Source organism: Fukomys damarensis, unplaced genomic scaffold, assembly GCF_012274545.1.
Source record: "Fukomys damarensis isolate Sample0158 unplaced genomic scaffold, DMR_v1.0_HiC HiC_scaffold_18, whole genome shotgun sequence".
Classification (NCBI taxonomy): Eukaryota; Metazoa; Chordata; class Mammalia; order Rodentia; family Bathyergidae; genus Fukomys; species Fukomys damarensis.
Window position 1 is genome coordinate 11,456,065 of NW_022900930.1, and position 17,327 is coordinate 11,473,391.

The window sequence follows — 17,327 nt, forward strand, 5'->3', positions numbered from 1 at the left end:
CCCTTGGTTACCTATTAATCCTTTCTCAAGGGCTGAGCCAATCACCTCTCAAAGATCCCACCTCTTGCCATGTGTGATGGTGCACGCCTGTGACCCAGGAACAAAGAGGCTGGAGTGGGAGGATGACCATGAGTTCGAAACCAGCCTCTGCTACGTAGTGAGTACAAGGCCAACCTGGACTACATAGGAAGACCCCATCTCAGACAAACCAACAAAAGAAATCCTACCTCTCAATACCAATAACATGTGAATTTGGGAATTAAGTTTCCAACACATGCGATTTGGCACTATAGTACACACACACAAAATTGGCCAAATTTACTGTAGTCCCGTCTGGCCAGGAGTTTATCACTTTCTTAGTAAGGACTAAATGAAGATGAGCATTAGAGCCCTATAAGAGGTGCTCTGTACCTCTATATATGCAGCTCTTTGCATCCATGACTCTGCAGCAAGTTGTATGGGAGGGGTCTCCACTTTCTTCTCTATTGTCTTTCTTGTCGTTGTTAGGGAGCTCCAATTAAATCATTTTGCTCCCCACAAAAATGATTTTATTCTCAACTAATTCACCACATATACTTTTACAGAAGCAAGGCCCCAGCACCAAGATTACAACAATGTATTTTCTAATTCAGTGCTTGCCACTGAAATGATCAGACTTTGTGTGAAATTCCTCCAGCAGAGACAGTAACTGTGCTGTGTGAGCATCATGCATGACCTTCTGATTTCAGGTAGGAAGATGAAGTATGCAGTGTGACTGGATGGATAAATGTCATCCAGAGGTGGCATCTGAATGGCACACACGCTGTACAACCCTCTCCCTATCCAAAGCCACCCTTGTCATCCATTAGTTGCTTCCTCCCAAAAGTAGTTAGGAAAATCATATCTGGAGAAGTATAAGAATGTATTCGCTATATGTTCTCCGGAATAAATGTTTGGAATGTCACGGATGTTTAGAAACTGATGTGAATGAACCAGTGACCCTGCTCGAACTAAAACAATAGTGCAAATATGCATGGTTGCTCATTGTGAAATAGCTGAGGATGAAAATTACAGTGGATGTGTACATTTTTAAAAGTTGTTACCACAAAAGACACATTGCAATCATTCCTCTCCAGAATACCCCCTCCTTGCTTCAAGCACACTGGTCCCAGCATTCTTGTGCTTTCCCGAAGCAGTTCTGGAAGACCTCTTTCATGAGTGTCCTTGGCTGGGCTGTCACGGTTGCCGTGGAGTTCTGATTTGATTCAAAATGTTTACTTTCCACGGTCATTTCAACTTTGGGGAACAGCAAGGAATCAGGTGGTGCTAAATATCATGGAAAGAGTGGCCCAGGACCCACTGCAGTATTTTTATGAGCCTGCCCTTCCACTGGATGGCACACGGCAGCAGCTGTCACTGTATTTTTTTAAAATTATACTTTGTAAAGATACTCACTCAGTCATGAAAAAGGACTTCCAGGGCTGCTTCGGAAAGTGGCGTGAATGATGGGATGAGCATATTCAAAGTGAGGAGGAATAGTCTGAGGGGAGTTAATGGCAGCATATGTTTTAGTTAATAAATTTAAACATTGTGATCACATATTATATATAGTGGAGTACATATGGAATATATATAGGAGACGATGTATACAGAGCTAAAGCACTCTTCCAGGTACAAAGAAATGCTCTTTAATATGAGATCGATTCAGTTTCACTTGTCATCTTGCTTCTAATATTCGGAAGGGGCAGACCAGAGAAGCAGCCCCAAGCGAAGCCATTTGCTAGATGCGTTCTCCTCTGAGGGTACCACACGGAGCACGGCAGCAGTGAGTCAGAAACCAGAGCAGGAAGGAAATGGTGTTAGCGGGCGAGTGGGGAGGCCTCTGGGAGAAATGAGTTGGCAGCCCCTCAAGATCCTGTGCGGGGCGATGCTCTGAGGGAGGAGGGGTAGGGCCTCGGAGCGCAGGTCAAGCGATGAATGCACAGCAGAGACTTCCACATTCCTCACGTAGCTTGGGACAGCAGTTCTTGAGCCTGGACTCCCACTGTTATTGTCAAACTCTTTTAGAAGACAAAGACAGGAAAAAAATCCTGCGGCACCATTTTTCAAGCTGAACTGGTCTTTATTGATGTAGCTCTTGGCTAGTCCTGTCTTTGTGTATAGGAAGAAATAAAAGCCCAAGGAAGTCAAGCAGTTTAGCAAAATTAGAACTGGAATTAAGACCCAAGAGATCTGACCTCAGTCCAGGAAGTTTTCTTTTATTCCACCTTGCGTTTCTGTAGACAATAGCCTTGAAAATCTTTCAGCAGGTTCCTCACAGCTCAAAAGCCTCATGATGGACTTCCTGGGTCATTGAGTTGTCACCAACTTGAGAAATCTCCTTTGTGTGGAGTTCTTCTTGGCAATGCCCTTTTTAGAATCTCGGTCGATGTCCATCATGAATCACTAATGTCTGGAAGTGTGGTAGTGGATACCGACAGAGTTTAAGAAACAAATGGGCTGACACAGAAGATAGGAATAGCATGCTGACACCTCTTCCTTGAGTGGGTATTAGGCCTGAATTATTATAGCAGGAAGTGCTCTGTGAGGATGGAAAGAGAGGTGTGATTACTCACGTCAATGTTAAAATGGCCATTTTTCATAAAGGGATTAATCACAGGCCATGAAACTTGATATAAAATACTTTCCTCTTCCCCATGAGTTTTCACCCTCAGCAACAGAATTTCTTATACATCATTATGTGGTCTCTGCTAGAAATTAAAAACAGAAAATCTCTAGCCCAGAGTGTGCTGAAGTCCCTGGAAGGACTGGAATGTCTCTCCAGCGGGACAGGGGCATAGCTGGGACATGGACGATCCCTTTGAGAATGGACAACCTTTTGAGAATGAGTGCCCTTCAGGTTTTGTGCTAAGATGCCTCACTTGCCTCCCCCTGGCCTCCCCCCGCATGCATCTCCTGTTGACCTCCAAGGGTCCTGTATGGATGGAAGGAGGTAGGGCGGGTCACGGTTGGGATGACAGAGCAGGACATTTCAGACAGCAAAGCATAATGAGACCATGCGGGGGAACCTAACACTCACACACTCAGGGTTCTGCTCTTTTGGCAATAGACATGTGGGCTAGAAGAACATCCACTGGTCTGCAGCTGGTAGATAAAAAGATGGAGACCATAGGAGAATGCTTAGGCCAGGCTGTGGAGGCTTTGGGTTGATGTCCCAGATGTGGATGAAGCCAGATGAAACAAGGGGCAGAACAGTACTGGTGAGGAGCAAAACTGAATCCCCGAGGCAGGACTCCAGGCATTAGGAACAGAGTTGTGGAAGTCAGAGAAGGATTTGCAGCCAGGCTGTCCCTGTTAAGCCAGAAGAGCTCCACACATAGGACTTCTCTTATCCTTCTTATGAGGTCTGAGTGTGACAGCAGAAGGAGAAGGAGATTCAAAGATTATGACTCATATTATTCCTTTCTTTTGTTTTCTTCCTCCCCAGTTGGTACTCTTGCATTGCTTTCAACAAGAATACCTGAAACCTTTGTTGCATATTAGAAGATACCCAGTTTAAATGACGCTTAGTTGGAGCAGATGTGATATAGGAGCAATAAATTAATTATCTGTAACTGTAACCTGGTGTTCATGAATGGGCTTCAGTGTATCTGTGAGTCTTCTGAACTTATATGCAAAATAGTATACATTTGGTTATATTGATAGAGGCGAATTCATCAAACTATGAGTTGGTGGCATAGAAAACTATGACCTCAAAAGTGTCTAAGCATCTCACTTATAAGGAGGACTTGGTACAGTGAGATGGGGTGGGATTTGAGCTGCTTATTAGCAAGGACTTCATCTTGCCTCAGTGTATCTCCAAAACATATTTGTTACTCAAGGACTATTTGTAAAGTGAATGGGTGACTAAGATTTAGCCCCTGACTATCTAAAACTCTCCAAGTCTGCTAGTGGACAATATACCAGTCTCCCAGGAAAGAGCTTCCTGCACTACCCACTAGGTCAGAAAAGGGCTTATGGGGCAAGAGGAAGTAATAATTGAGATGAGGCTTAAAAGACTGTTGCCAGTGAAACTCCTGGAGAAGACAACAGAGAAGCCAAGATGTGTGGCCTGTGGGAAGTACAGGGAAGTTAGTATGGTGGACATGGGCCCACATATATGTCTGCTATAAAGAAAATGGGTCAACACAGTATAACAGAGGATGAATCTAGAGAGTAAATAATCAGTCAATAAATACCATGAGATTATCAATACTATATTACTCATTGCAATAAGGATAATGACCACTAGTGAGGAGTCTAGGAAATCCCCTAAAGTTGCCTGCTTGGGAGACAGGGTGGATGGTTTTTACCCAAAATAATGCCGTCCCATTCCCAAAGTTCTCCTGATACAGCTCACGCCTTTCAAACCTCCTCCCTCTGTCAGGACAGTCCCTCTCACTGGGAGATAGGCAGGTAAGGAGTTAGTGTTTGGAATGCTCTTAGAACACGGTAACCACATGTTCATTAAATAAATAAGGGAAGGTGTATTTATTACATACCATGTGCCACACACCGTTTTAGGTGCCAATTTAATTGGTTTACAATAACCCTGAAAGTTAGGTTCAAATTCTTACTTTATATCTATGGAAACAAGTTCTCAGAGATTAAGTAACTTGTTCAAAGTTACTAATAAGTGACTGAGTGGGGACTTAAACCTGGATCCACCCCAACCTGGGCTGTTTCCATCTGGGACAACTGCTTCCCTCAGAGTGGGCTAGAATTGTACACCCTTCTGTGTGGCATCTGAGTGTTGGTGAAAGCAGAGGGTCCCCCTCTTGGTGCAGAGCAGCCCCTGGGAGTTGGCACAGCAGTTGTTTGCCCTATGCATGGTGGGCCACAGTCCAATGGGTAAGGTCTATAAACTCGCACAGCCAGGCTCAGCTCTAGGCCATTGATGCTCCTCACAATTTGGTGAGAACATGATTTTATCTTAATCCAAATGCCAAAAGAGAAGCACTCAAAAGCAAAAGTATTACTGGGGGAAGTTTAAATAGCTTAACTTTGCAGGATTTCCTAAGGATCTTTGTCCTAATTTTCTTTTCCCCCAGAAATTTCAAGATAGGTGAAGACACCTTCATTTTATATTTTGTAATATCCTTTAAGAAAAAATCCTGGATATTTTGACATATTTAAGAAGAAATAAGTGGCAGTAATTGGAAAGAAAAACCTAGTTCTGAAGTTTGCTGTCTTATTAACTAGCAATACAACTAGAGGCAACTCACTTTATGCCTCAGTTTACCCATCTGTAGAACAAAAGATTTGAGGAATAATATTTGATAAATGATCAATCTTTAAAATTGTGTGAGTCAGTGGAGGAAAATTGAGTTTCCTGTGGTAAATATTTCTTTCTCCCAGACTCCTTTCTCCTGTAGAGGCACCTCCTACTGCCTCCTTGGCAAGAATATTTCCTGTTCTCCAAGCCCACATGCTTCTGCCTACAGTAACTTCCCAGAACTTTCAAGCACCAGTGCATTTCCTTCATAGCACCTACCACAATGCTTCATTATATATTTATAGGTTTTTGTTTTATACAAACTATGTCTCCCACAAGACTGCAAGTTCCATGAGAACAGCTCCTATGCCTGCTTTGTTTAGCAGTGCATATCAGGGTCCTAGTGTGTTGTCTGGAACATAAAAGCCTTTTAATTAATGCCTGTAGAATAAAGGAATCTGTTGTTTTACCCTTTTTGATCATTATAGAAGTGATCATTGTTTATGGGCTACTACAGTTAGACATTGTTTGGGTACCCTGCATGTACTTAGCCCCACAAGCCCATGTATACTGCAGATGAAGATACTGAGGTTTGAAGAGGTCATGGAGTTAGCACATTCTAGAACCTACATGCTGACCACCTCTGACTCATTCAGTCTACAGTATCATACTTTTATGCCCTCCATGACTTTGAGCATTGGAACGGACACAGAGTAGGATGAATCAAGTGCCCATGTGAAACATCCAACCAATGGTAGGGGGAGGTTAGTGTTTATGACTCATGGGGCTAATAATCTGAAGCTCCAGTGCTCAGAGCAGATCCTGAAGTCTGGAGAGAGAATTATTTGGTAGACTAGAAAACCTCATTCCACAAGGAGATTCAGTTTCATGTCTGTAGGGAGTTTAACAGACATCCTTTCTTCCACTGTATGAGGGCATGACTTCAAATTTTTCTCAAACTGCACATTTCTAATTAGAATACTTTATGTGGCTTGCCAAGCTCCTGAGAACTAAAAGGATACTTGTGCCTGGGGAACAGTTTTAAGGACTGATCCCTTCATATGTGCATTTAAGAAAAACCCACACAAACATAGAGAGCAACTGAAATTAAACCCATGAGAAACTCCTTTTATTCAGTTTCAAATACCTATAGGGTGACTTGGCAGCTATAGGGTAGAGAAAGAACAGAAACAAAAGCAAATGCCAATGGGTGTAATTTTGGATGCTTTATCCTGAGGGAATCCTTCTGGGAATCTAGAGCTGAGGAAGATTTCTGAGACTGTCATGTTTAAGACTCCCTTATGTATGTGGGACAGTAAGGCTAGAAGTCATGGCAAAGTCAAGCAAGGTCAATCCAAGTGAATTATGAGTAGGAAAGGAGAAAGGGGAAGGCATAATTGCGTCCTACAGCTGTACCCTTCAAGAGCTCTTACTTAAGCCCTTGCTAGAAATTTGCTGGTGGTAGGTGTTAGGGACCTGATGCCGTCATCGCAGGCTGTATTCTCTTGGTTCTTAAAACGACCTCATGCTCTTATCTTTAGTTTCTCTCCGCCAAGGCCACAGTGGTCCAGAGGGGTCAAACCTGTTTCTGCAGGACTGAACCCATAAACGTCAACCTGGCCTGTTCTGGCCTGTGGTAGGTTAAAAGTAGCCCACTCCATATAAATAAGCAATAGCCCAGCCCCAAAACAATAAAAGGACCTTCCTTTCTTTGTTCTTCTCTCTCTGATGCTATAATAAAAATATTAAAAAATAAATTTTGTAACTTTTCTACTTAACTATAATTGTATATTTTATATGTGGTCCAAGAAGATGCCTCTTTGCTCAGTGTAGCCTGGAAAGCCAAAAGGCTGGAACATACATAAATAAGCAATAGCCCAGCCCCAAAACAATAAAAGGACCTTCCTTTCTTTGTTCTTCTCTCTCTGATGCTATAATAAAAATATTAAAAAATAAATTTTGTAACTTTTCTACTTAACTATAATTGTATATTTTATATGTGGTCCAAGAAGATGCCTCTTTGCTCAGTGTAGCCTGGAAAGCCAAAAGGCTGGAACATACATACGATAGGTAAGGGCCAGATCCCAGACCAGCTAATCCTCCAGGGCAACAGTCCCCGCCCTAAACAGTCTTGAGCCAGCCATTTTTCACCAGCTATTCCCCTCCATCTCCTCCAGGGCCTTTGTTGAGGTCTGCGTCTGTCCAAAGCCCTCCCCTGCTGGTGGGTCTCTCATTCTGCAGAGTTAGGCCCCAAGGCTGGCCAGGTGGAAAGGCCTTGTCCTGCTGGTAACACTCCCAGGTGGCTATGGTTAAGGCTCTTCAGCTCATTTATGTCCCTGCATTTCTGTCCTTTCACCTACACAGTGTAAATGCTGTCTCTGAAACTTTCTCACAGACCAACTGAGAAAAGGAAAGTTTTAAAAATTAGCACACAACATTTTATGGATGTGATATTTCGATACTAATTCTAGCAGCTCACACTTCTGTATGTACTCCATACATACTTATCAAGACAATAAAGATCCTCTTCTCTGACATTTGCCTCAAAATGGACAAATACCCATGACAGATGGCCAGATGGCAAGAGATGTGACAGTGACTTCACTTTGACCATCCTGCTATTTCATTGCTAAAAAAGTTTAATTCCCTTCTGCTAACAAGTTAAGGTCTTTTCTCATAGATACAAGTCTGTTTCCTTCTGGTTCTTTTAGGATATACAAAATGATCATGAAGGATGTAATTCACAAAATGTCTTCCTTAGCTTGAAGACAGTCCTAATAATACTTTCTTGTTTGCTGATCTGTAAGCAAACAAACAAAAAATCCAATTATTGTGATTCCTAGAGATTATTCATTAATTTTACTTTATGTCCCAAGTATTGTTGATTTATTTCACTAGCTAAAAGTCTAAGTATTTGCAACAATTTGTGTGTGTGTGTGTGTGTGTGTGTGTGTCTGTGTGTGTCTGTGTGCAAGGCAACACTGTTTTCTTAGAACTCTTTTACTATCACTCCATTTAACAGCAGTTCTGGACTTAAGGTAGATATGACCACTTGCTTCAAGACGCTCCTAAAAATTTCTTTGCCATGTAGTTTCCCTTGTTGCCATAGTAATAGTTATTTATACTATGGCTAAATAAATTCCTAATATGGCTAAGATTCTACAACAGCAAACAAGGAACACTGAACTCTCATGTTTCCCACTGACTTCAATGGATGGTTCTGACAGTTAATCTCCATGCTGGAAACTGTGGTACCAGCCTATAAGAGGCTTACAGTGTCTGTCCTCAAGGCAAATGGTTATATAGTGAAGCAGTAGTCACACTGGGGCGGTGCTGCTAAGAACAAATCATGCTTATGTAATTAATATATCTTGGCAGGGAAGCCTCATAATTCTCTACTCATAATACATTTTTCTCAGTCCACTCTCTCTATGCTGTTCTGGAAATCAAACCAACATTCTTTATTTTTAGTCCATCCAAAATTTTACTCATTTCAGGCATGTGGGCATGGAGCTATCTTTAGAACCATCAACCAAATGCTTTGGAAACACAGATTATTAGGGCCTGGGTAATTCTCTGGATGATTTGAATGGATTGGATTTTTGTTTAGCCTGGAAGCCCCAATATATAAAACTGAGCTGGAATGGGGGACTTGAAGTTTCTCCCACTTGGTCTCCCTTGTTATATGCTCTTCAGGAATTATTGTGTAATCTTATGTTCCCAAAGAGCAACTTGGAAACCACGAATTCAGACCAACCCTGTCATTTTGCAGATGAATCAAGGGAGGTCCTCAGGTAAAAGTGACTTACTCTAACTCCCAGTGGTCACTGGCAAAGTCAGGAGCAGAATTCAGGTTTCTTGGCTCCAAATTATTTCACCTATATCCCCAAATATTTCTTATATATCTTAAGTTGGCCACAAGGAATTATTTGTTTAGATCTTTCTATGGGAATACACAGAAAATAGTAACTAAGCATAAAAATAAAGAAAATAAAAATCTCTTTTACCTGAATAGTGTTGTTTTTCTTCACCAATCTTTCTTCCAATCTAGGGGAAAAATAAATAAATTAAAGTGCATTCTTCATGTGATGAGCTGCTTATAAGAAATAAACTTCCAGGCTTAGTGGCTATGATTATAACAAATCACTCTTTGTTTTAGCCCATTAGCCAAGAAAGTTCAGCTGAGAACCATGACTGGGTGAGAAAGTTTGCCTACTGAAGGAACAAGAAAATCAGCTGGCTGAACTGTAATTAGGCAGTGGTATTCTTCCTTGGCCAAGAGGGAAGCCTGCGTAAGAATTATCTCCTAGAAGTTAGTCCACTGCAGTTGGTCATGGTGCACTATATTGAGGGACACTCACCCTGCCGTTCTCTGCTTGTGTGGGCTGGAGTGAGTTGTATAACTTCTCTGGGCCTTTGAAGCTCTTCTCTCTTCTGAGCACACGGCAGAGCACTGTGGCAGTCACTAGACATGATAATCCATTGGCTCCTCAGGTGGGTGTATCCCCGATCAATCCCTCCCTCTTCTAGTCTCAGTTCTTCTTAAAGAGTCAGTGTAGCCTTACTCATATTTTTTTCCATATGTATTTTGTGCATTGAATAATCATCTTCCTAATTAGATATTAATTTGGGGGGTGAATAACTATATCTTTGTACTTCTAACATATATTTTGCTGGCTCTCAGCTCTTGCCCTTTCAAAGAATCTTCCCCTTATATTTCCAGAAGCCCTGGGTGGATGCTTAACATGTTGCCATACAATTTGTTCAACTATTATCTCTGCTTCAGGACACTCGAGACGTAACCGTGTCCCTTTGACAACTGCCTGTCATCACTGCTACTAAAACAGGGCCTTACTTTCTTCTCATTTTCACTTACTAACTGCAGAAAATGATGACAGTAACTACCTATGTTTTCTGCCCTTCTCTGATGTGTGTATGTGTGTGTGTTTCCAATCCTACTCTTTTCTTTTTTCCTCTATCATTTCTTCAGTCTCCATGTCAGTGGATGTTTAGGTAAGATTATGAGTGCACTAAAGAAGGTATAAATATCATCTAGAGCTAAAGGCACTGGCCAATTAGACTTTGAGTCTTCTCTTTTGGACAGCAAGGAAGAGCATTTTCATTTGCACAAGGGGTAGTTACATTACCAGAGGTAGGAACATGTTCTTGAAACTTTTCTTATTTAAAAGTTTAATTAAGGAAAGAGGGGCATTGAATAATAAAAGAAGTAGAATATTGCTCACTTAACACCCATTCCAATCCCTTAGCTTGCTTTCCTACAGAATGAGAAGCTAAGATTAGACTTTTCAAATCCCCAAATCCCCTTTCAGATTGGGTGCTTGCTTTAGATGTGTGTAGTATAAGTCCTGAAATTAAGTTTCAGTAATATGTGCTATCTTGACATCTGGTAGAATTGGGAGAGCTTCCCATAGCCTAATCACAAGCCCCTGTCCCCTCTGCTCTAGTGAATGAAGTCCTCCAGCCAAACAGCTCTCTTTAATATTGGATCCTGGACTTCCGTTCCAGCCAGCACATGGAATTTTCAGATAAGTCAATCACCCCCCGCCCAGGATGGGAGTCACCTTCTTCATATAACAGTGCCTATTTTCTCTGTCCTGGAGAGCTCTTCATGGAGTGTGGTGTCTTTTTCTGCTGCACTGTGAGTCCAGGTGACCCATAAACTGCTGTGGAAATCCTGTGTCCAGTGCTGGGTGTTGTGCATGTGGCCATCTCTAGAGCAGAAATCCCAACCTCACCAGCTGGCCAGAGAGGAAGTGAATAAAACATATATTTCTACCAGATAGAGTGACCTGTGCGAGATCTTGAAGCAGAGGTGAGTGGCATGGGACTAGCTGCGTGGATAGTACACAGATAAAAGCTTCTGTCCTCCTAGTTTGGCTACAGAGGACATTCTGGTGTTTATTCAGGGTAGTAGGAGCCAGCAGCACTCACATTTCCACTAGATCAGTCCAGCACTGGGTTTTTTTCTCCTGACTCATTTGTATTTGCTGCCCTTTTCCTGGCTAGGTAGAATTGTGGAATGGTTTTCTGGATCTCTAAATTTTCTCTAAACTGTTTTAAACTATTCTCTCCATAGGCCTGGGGATTTAGCTCAGTGGTTCCACTGCCTGCCTCACAAGGACCCAAGTTCAATCCCCTCAATCCCCGGTACCAAAACAAACAAACAAACAACAAACAAACTATTCTCTCCTTAAACTACCTAAAATAGGTTCTAATGTTTGCAACTAAGAACTAGATGATACAAGTAGGTTGACAACACAAGATTTTATTTTTCTCACAAAATATAACATCTGGAAGCAGTCTTGAGACATTCATTGGTTTGACAGAGCACCAGTTTGCCAGACTCTTCAGATTGATCTGCAATGTACTTGTCCTCTCATGATCTTTGAAAAGTTTATTGCTCTATCTTCAGTCTCTTGTCTATGTCCAAGCAGGAAGAAGAAAGTAACAGGGGTTGGTGTGTGGGGGGACCTAGATCCACTTGGTTTTGCTGGGTAACAAACAGATCCTAGAATCTAGTGGCTTAAAACAGCACCATCCTGTCAGCTGAGTTGTTTGCTTCAGCTCACGTGATTTTTGTTGGTCTCTCTCATGGATCTGCAGGCACCTGGCATGTTGGCTGACGGTTGTATGTTTCTGAGATGAGCAAGAGAAGGCAAGCTTTAGCCTGAAATCACATTTGGTCCATAACTTGCTTGTTACAGTGCCACTGGCTAAGCAAGAGGTTGAGAAATAGCCTCTGCCTTTTGAGTGGGAGAAATGGCAAAGTCAATTCCAAAAGCACAGTGGGAAGAACCTGTGGCCATTATTGAAGTCTACCATAAAGATTCAAAAATGGGCCGGGGATTTAGCTCAGTAGTTCGGTGGCCTGCCTTGCAAGCGCAAGGACCCGAGTTCAATCCCCAGTACCAAAAAAAAAAAAAGATTCAAAAAAATCAAGTGAGCAAACTTTTCCCAGAAATGCCTAGCAGAATTGTACTTTCTCATTGCTCCTAGCCCTTGGTGTTCCATTCACCCCTAACAGCCAGGGAGAATATGAATGGAGTACTTTGTTCTGCTTCTTTATGTGCATGTTTTGTTTTATTTGAGCTGTTCCTCATCCCTGTAGCAAAATTGTAGTGCAGTGAGTTATAGGAGAGATGCAAGTTAGGAACTGGGTTGGGGTAGATGATGTGTCTGCCATATATAAACTGAGGAGCTATAACAGGTCCACTTTTGTGAAATTGCATTTCATTCTCTCTTCCATGGAAGACTGAAAGGGGGGCAGATACCATAGTCTCTTCTTGCCACTCAGTGGCAAAGCTTGAAACTATGCAAATTCTCCTTTGTGTCTCTAGTAGCTGGTTCACCAGACGGGCTTAGTCACCACAAGTTCGGTGTCTCTGCTCTCCCAAACACACACGACACGCCTCTCTCTTCTACTTCCAGCCCAGGATAGTCACTGGGAGTCACAGGGAGCCCATACGAGGCCTTGTTGGAAAAATAAGCTGTCATTGCCACTCAGTCCTGTTTATTGCACAGGCCTGAGGCTGGTTACAGTGAATCTCGTATATTCTTATCACTCCTGAGATACAAATCACTTAAAGCCAGCAACACACACATCTCATGCACACCTGATGATCTAGAGGATCTATATTCCTCAGGACAAGAATCCAGCCTCTTTCTTTGTGTACCCTTTGTTTGTGTGTAAAAAATTGAAATGTTCTCAAAGTCTGGAGACAAACTTCTGAGTGAACTACCTCTGAACTTGCAAGATTCTTTTCTTCCCCCTTGGTTAAATCTCAACAGAGCTAAAGATGATCATAATTTTCATGAACACACACTAAAGGTTTTGTTGCCTATTGAGCAAAGTAGCTGCTTCCTATTGCAAAAGAACTGATTCCTAGTCTCATTGCGCTGGCCTTTTCATTAAAATTTCCATTATCCTCTTCCTTGCAATACAATTATAGATGAAATTTTCCTGACCACGTTTCTTGGGCAAAATCACTTGTGATTCAAATTATGTGAATGGGATATGGAGGGAAATCCACACTTCTCCAAATGTGGATTATCTAGGTAAGAAAAAAATACTAACTTTTTAGTCCTAGACCTCATACTCATTTCAGATTAGCATTATTAATTTCACTGGCCATAACAGGATCAGAAAAGAAATCTGGGATGAAACAGAATCACGGTAATGGAGGTGGTGGTACCTATAGATATACTTGCCTGGCGCCTGTTTGTTAAGAACCAGACCCTGGCCCCAGTGTCTTTATATTATCTGAGTGGCGCGCAGTACTCCAGACTTTGGTACGCCATGTCGGGGCACTGCAGTGATAGGCCTGACACAGAATGAAGGTGCTGTTCTAGCTCCGTCATGTGCTGGGTGACCTTGGCCAAGGACTTTATGCTTTGTGAGCCTCAGTTTTCTTATCTGGAAACAAATATTAACCCAGTACTAATGATGCCTTTCTCATCTTCCTATCAACAGGACAGCAATCGAATGTATTTGAAAGTGCTTTGTACACTGGAAATCTCTATTCCAACAAATTGCTATACAAGAAAAATCAATTACCAAAGGTCATACAAAATAATTTGGTGTGTGAATCAGGCACCTTCAGGAAAACTAGAGCACAGTCTTCAGTTTTGTTCTCCCCACTCTTCAGAGAATGGTGCCTGCCCTGTGCTCCTCACCTGTACCTGGGAAACAAGGAAAGGCAAACATTAAGTCTTTCACTTCCTATGCCCATAGCCACATTTTAGTGCTTACTCTGAGCCAAATATACCACCCCTGCATCATCTCACATAATCCTTGAAACAGAACTTTTGTCCCTGTTATACAGGTAAAGTACTGAAGCTCAGAGAAGTTTCATAAAGTGCCATGGTCATAAGACAAGTAAGCAGAGGTCAGTTCTTGTTTGTCTGGCCCCAGAGTCTGCGTTCTTAACCACCATGAGGTATTTCTACTGGGGAAGACCAGCAACTACCTCTCCTGAAATGTAGGTATCTCTGAAGTTAAAGAATTTCTGCAAGTCCGATTTATCCTGCCTCCCAAAAACTAAGCTACTTGTTTATCATTTGTTTTGAAATCAAAGCTCCTAGGGAATTTTTTAAAAGTTATCTTTATGTGGCCCCATTTTTGCAGACATTTATTGAGTGCTTAGTGGGTAGTAAGCATAAATTCTGTGTGTACATTGGATAAATAAATCTATTAAATCTTCATGACTATCTATCAGCTAGATATTGTTATTATCCCCACTTGAAGGATGATAAAACTGGGGCATGGAATATGTTATAGAATTTATCTAAGGTACTGTAGTGCTATGTGATGTAAACAAGTTCAAACCCAGCCAGGCTGATTTCCGAGCATGTGCTATTACATTCTATACATAGAAAATAATTGGAAAGAATGCACACTATCTCATTAGTGGTTACATCTAGGGCATCTGATTTGGGTAAGAAATATAAAGGAGAAGACTTTTACTCTATTTTGTCTATAGTTAAGTACTCTTCAAGTTCTTATGATGTACAAATATTTTGTAATTTAAAAATACATATCTGTTTAAATTTCTTTTGCTCACAGTATAGTTTGGACATTTATTAGAGATTAATTATTCATAATGATGGGACTGACATTCCAAGAGATTCCAGAAATTTAAAAAAGATGCCCAAGATCCCAATGATGAAGGTAACTGTACCGTATACCTAAAATGTACCGATAAACTCAATGAGAAAAAAAAAAAGATGCCCAGAGCAGCCTGGTCACGGTGCATCTGGAGTCCAAATCCATCAGCAGGCCCAGGTCCTCCATCTCATCTGTTCCCCACCCCGTCCCAGAGCCTGGCTGGCAGATAGGAAGAGCAGGGGCTCTGTGCTGTGGTATATGGATTTGTATCTGTTCTGAACCTGAGGGCAAATGGGAAAATGTAAATTTTGGCAGCTGCTTTTGAGGGCACTGGCCTCACGGGATTGATTCAGCCCCAGACTCACCCTGGGCGTGATTTCCCCACATCCGCTGTGATTTATTGACAAGAGCTGCTGCTGCTCCTGAAGCTGAAGGAATTGCCTGGCATGATTTTAAACAAAGCCACACGGGTCAAAGTGATGCCCTGAACCATCGTTTCCTCACACCACCAGCCTGGCCAGGGTCATGTTTTTCTCTCCATTCTCTCTCATGTTTAAAGATGCCGGGAAAACAGATCACCTCCCAGTGTCTCCCACCGTCCCTCTCTCAGTCCCAAACAAAGGCAAGTCTCTGTCTCCCCACTCTCAGCTCAGGTAGCAGAGAATTCAGGACATTTCCACAATTCCTTTTCCAGTGTTACATGATATTACCTTAGATATATACTGCATGTAAATTTCAAATTAACCTACTGTTCCAAATGTCATAAAACTTAAAGACATTTTAGACAGACTCTTGAAATCTCAAGATATACTATCGTCGTCATCATCATCATCATCATCATCATCATCATCATCATCGTCATCATCGTCATTTTAAGGTAGCTACAGTACGGCTACCTGTCTAGGTTAGAGGATGAAAGCCAGTTTGGTTCCAGTGGGGACAAAGGTTTCTCTGAACTTCACTAAATGTTCTATAAATAATCTTGTCTGGTAGATCAAACCCTGGTTGTTATGTCTCATTCAGCCTGGTGGCAGTGGTGATCATCACAGTGACAATTATATTCAGGACAGTCACCATCTTCTGGAAGCATGTTAGGTGCCAGGCACAGTGCTGCAAACTTCTAACCATGATCTGCCAATCTCTATAGCAATCTTGCAGACTTAAATGGTGATTATTCCCATTTCCCAGATGAGGAAAAAGGGGTCCTGGGAAATCGAGACCTCGCAAATAAGTCACACAATTTGTAGAGGGACCAGAATGAAGTTTACCTTCATGCTACATAGAATTTAAAATCAAATATTTAGGGAAACAGACTAATCTCACTTTTAGAATTCAAGGTCTCACACTGTCTGGCTCTTTCTGACACCCTTCCTAGCGTGGAGCACCTTGGCGTGTCCACCAAAGCTTCCTGGCTCTCCTCACATGGCTCCTTTACTTTGTACTGGGGAACATACTCAGCTTTGACATACTAGCACCACATCCTCCAAGAAGCCACACTGCTCTCTCTCCCACCCGCCCAGCCTCAGACACACGCACCCCATAAAACTGACCATGAGTTTCTCTGTCCCACTATTTTCTGTATGAGGGTTCATTACAGAGCCTATGATGCTTTACAGTTGGTATTTCCTTTTACGCCTCTTTTGATGCTGCACTGTCAACCCTTTCAAGGCTACACTGTGTCAGCTTCATCTTCTCATAGCCTAGACTACTGCCTAGTGACTAGTAGGTGTTCAATTAAGATTTGATGCATACATAGATGGCTAGGTGGAGGGATACAGAAAAGGAAAATTTCTAAAGCTTAAAGGAGTAAACATGTAGACCATCAACACTGTAAAGTGTATTTTCTGTATTTTTTGAGAACACTCAATCCTGACCTAGACAAGAAGAAAAAATGGAATGAAATTTCTAAGATAACGTGACATGTAGTAATGAATAAGCAACCAGGTCAAGCAACAGAATTCACAGGATGTGTAAGTAATCTGTAAGACAGGTGAGACATCAAGTTAATAAAGCATGTATTACTAAACATATATAGAAAAGGCCAGAAGGAGCAACAAATATTCATGAATCTCTAAATATAAATAAAAATACGAGCCACTCCATATTCATGAGGCTTGAAATAGGACATCCATTAATGATACTCCTTCTGGTGGCATGTGTCCTCTGTGACTAAAATCCATTGCTCTTCATCACGCTAATTAGAAAACTACAGCTGTTGATCAGGGCCTTCCACTGTGTCTCTCTGTATTACAGCAAGCTCCTTGTGGCACTAGGCACTTTCTAGCTGCAGAATCTCTTGCTTCAGCCTCCTCCCTTTCCTGTGTGAACCCACCCCCATCAGTGGGGAAGGGAGATGCAGCAGGAAGAGAGACAGAACCAGGAACATTACGTAACTGAGAACCAGATGATGTGGTCCCTCCACTCCACCTTCACCCTGTTTTAAGTGTGTGTTCACACCTCTTCTGTACC

The 17,327-nt window shown here is 41.9% G+C and overlaps 2 long non-coding RNA genes across 2 annotated transcripts; both read left to right on the plus strand.

The window, feature by feature from the left end:
- The first annotated feature begins 62 nt into the window (after nt 1–62).
- Nucleotides 63–13,304, plus strand: LOC104860707. The gene is made up of 4 exons (XR_779774.1): nt 63–157; nt 585–728; nt 10,699–11,066; nt 13,204–13,304. It is a non-coding gene; the product is annotated as an uncharacterized LOC104860707 (long non-coding RNA).
- A 792-nt stretch (nt 13,305–14,096) lies between these two features.
- Nucleotides 14,097–16,821, plus strand: LOC104860703. Its single transcript, XR_779773.1, has 3 exons — nt 14,097–14,232; nt 14,817–14,921; nt 16,717–16,821. It is a non-coding gene; the product is annotated as an uncharacterized LOC104860703 (long non-coding RNA).
- Nucleotides 16,822–17,327: the final 506 nt, after the last annotated feature.